The 2949-nt window shown below is 41.2% G+C and overlaps 1 pseudogene; it reads right to left on the bottom strand.

Annotated features, from left to right (window-relative positions):
• Positions 1-1167: 1167 nt before the first annotated feature.
• On the bottom strand, positions 1168-2387 carry LOC121025824 (glyceraldehyde-3-phosphate dehydrogenase-like; annotated as a pseudogene).
• Positions 2388-2949: the final 562 nt, after the last annotated feature.

The raw sequence follows: 2949 nt of genomic DNA, 5'->3' as shown, positions 1-2949 counted from the left end.
TTCTGAGATGCATTTACCAGGTATAGTGTTGACATTATTTGAGCAATCTTTTGCAGGAAATCTGCAGAACATGAGAAAAGCAATTATCTCTATCTAGATAGTTCCAAAGTCCTTTTATAGATGTTACTTAAGTATTTGGGTCATTGCACACATCCATCAAAAATGACTTTATTTTCTGGATGTAGCTATGATTGTCACTTAAAAATATAACCTATGAAAGGAATTCATAGTGACAGAAGTACATTATGCAGATAACTTCCAAACATTCTAATATTTGTCATTTAATGAAATGTGTCCATTCCTGCAAAGTCAGCTATGAGCTGTGTATGTGTATGTGCATATACGGACTGGAAAGAGACAAATGAAATCATCTTTATTCATAATCAAGGTAATTGTGTAGAAAAATTCCAGTAAATCTGAAAAAAAAAACTTGTGGAAGAAATAAGTGAATTTAGCAAGATTGCGTGGTATACGATCAACACGCAAACCTATTTCCATGTACTGGCAATGAACAATTGGAAACTGAAATTTAAAACAAAATTCAATTCACAATCACCCAAACAACACGAAATACTTATGGGTAAATCTAACACTACATGAAGAAGATTGTTTTAAAAATTAATAGACTTTATTTTTTAAAGTAATTTTAGATTTACAGAAAAACTGAATAGAAAGCACAGGGATCCTTCCCTGCCCACACAGCTTCCGCTAGTGTAAACATCTTGCATTATTATGCCAAATTTTTTCAATTGATGAACCAATATGAAAACATTATTATTAAAAAATCCATAGCTTACATTATGATAAGCTTACTCTTTGTGTTGCTATCATACTGAATAGTTTCACTGCCCTAAAAAATCTCCCGTGCTCCACCTATTCATCCCTCCCTCCATCGACCCGAATCCCTGGTTGCCACAGATCTTGTTACCATCTATAGTTTTGTCTTTCCCAGAATATCATATAGTTGGAATCTTATGGTATGTACCCTTTACAGACTGGCTCCTTTCATTTAGAAATACGGGTATAAGTTTCCTCCATGTGTTTTCAAGACTTAATAGCTGAAAGTTTGTGTCTGTTATAGGGACAATTTGAACATCAAAATGATGATGATTGAACTTAAGAAGAGACTAATGATTTCTTTTTTCTTTTTTTTTTGTGGGGGGGGGCTGGGTACAGTATACTTTATTGATGGTACCTGATAGGTAGGGTTCCCCAAGCCCCTCCCCTTCTTCAGGGGGTTTTGGATGGAAACTGTGTAGAAGCAGGGAGATTTTCAGTGTGTTTGGGGCAAGGACTCCCCAGCAGCTGAGGGCCTCTCCCTCTTGCTGTTGCTGTGACTGGTGGTCCAGAGAGCTCTTACTCCTTGGAGGCCATGTGGACCATAAGGTCCACCACCCAGTTGCTATGGACAAATTCATTGTCATAATAGGAAATGAGCTTGACAAAGTCATTGAGAGCAATGCTAGCCCCAGCATCAAAGGTGGAAAAGTAGATGTCACTGTTAAAGTGACAAGAAACAACCTCTTCCCCGGTGTAGCCAGGATGCCCCTGCTTCACCACCTTCTTGGTGTCATCAAGTGTTTGGCAGCTTTCTCCGGGCAGCACGTCAGATCCACAATGGACATGTTGGGGATGGGGATACGGAAGACCACGCCAGGGAGCTTCTCATTCAGCTCCAGGATGACCTTGCCCACAGCCTTGGCAGTGCCAGTAAAAGCAGGGATGATGTTCTGGGCAGCCCCTTGGCCATCACGCCACAGCTTCCCAAAGGGGCCGTCCACGGTCTTCTGGGTGGCAGTGGTGGCATGGACTGTGGTCATGAGTCTCTTCACGATGCAGAAGTTGTCATGGATGATGTTGCCCAGAGGGGCCAAGCAGTTGGTGGTGCAGGAGGCATTGCTGGCAATCTTGAGGGAGTCGTCATACTTCTCATGGTTCAAACCCATCACAAACGTGGAGGCATCAGCAGAGGGGGCAGAGATGATGACCCTCTTGGCCCAAACCTTCGAGTGAACCCCGGACTTCTCCATGATGGTCAAGACCTCAGTGGACTCCACAACATACTCAGCACCATCACCCCATTTGATGTTGGCGGGTTCTCACTCCTGAAAGATGGAGATGGGCTTTCCATCAATGACAAGTTTCTTGTTCTCAGCTTTGACTGTGTCGTGGAATTTGCCATGGGTGGAATCATACTGGAACATGTAAGACCCCATAGTTAAGGTCAACGAAGGGGTCATTGATGGTGACAATATCCACTTTCCCAGAATTAAAAGCAGCCCCAGTGACCAGATGCCCAGTATCGCCAAATCCGTTTATTCTGACCTTCACCATCGTGTCTCCAGGATGCGGCTGGCACTGCACCAGGAGATGTGGCTCTCTGTTGAACAGGGAGAAGAAGAGAGCCAAGACAGATAATTTCCAGTAGAATGCAGTTACCAGAATTTTATTTCATTCTCTTGGTAAACAGATGATCTACCTAAGGAAATCAATAGGTCTTCTGTCTCTGCCATCTCAGAATGAAGAGAATCACTCCATGTGTCCTCTTCATGAACCTATATTCTGTCAATATTTTCTACCTCTGTCAGCTTCCTGACACGTCTATTTGTGCATTTTTTTGAACAATCCATTTGTGATTAATTTCCTTATTTCCTATCTAGAGCCAACTTTGCTTTATTTCACACAAGCTTGCATGAATCTTTGAAAAATAAACTCACGATATAAATATATTGGCCTGAATTATTGATAAGTCATGCAAAGTTATTGTGCTTTGCTGTAATCTGGAACACTTGCATGAAATAGCAAAATAAAAAAAAGTTCAGTTTCCACATATTCTTTTGATGCCTTATATATCTAAATACACAAAACATGGCCCAGCCATCAGTTTATTTAGCTACGTATTTCTTTCATATGCAGTGTGCTTCAGCTATATGGAGTTAAAAATTAATG

This window comes from Herpailurus yagouaroundi, unplaced genomic scaffold (assembly GCF_014898765.1).
Source record: "Herpailurus yagouaroundi ecotype Mexico unplaced genomic scaffold, PumYag 67702, whole genome shotgun sequence".
In the NCBI taxonomy this organism is placed as follows: domain Eukaryota; kingdom Metazoa; phylum Chordata; class Mammalia; order Carnivora; family Felidae; genus Herpailurus; species Herpailurus yagouaroundi.
The sequence above is the reverse complement of the archived record's forward strand: the minus strand, read 5'-3'. Positions and strand labels throughout refer to the sequence as shown.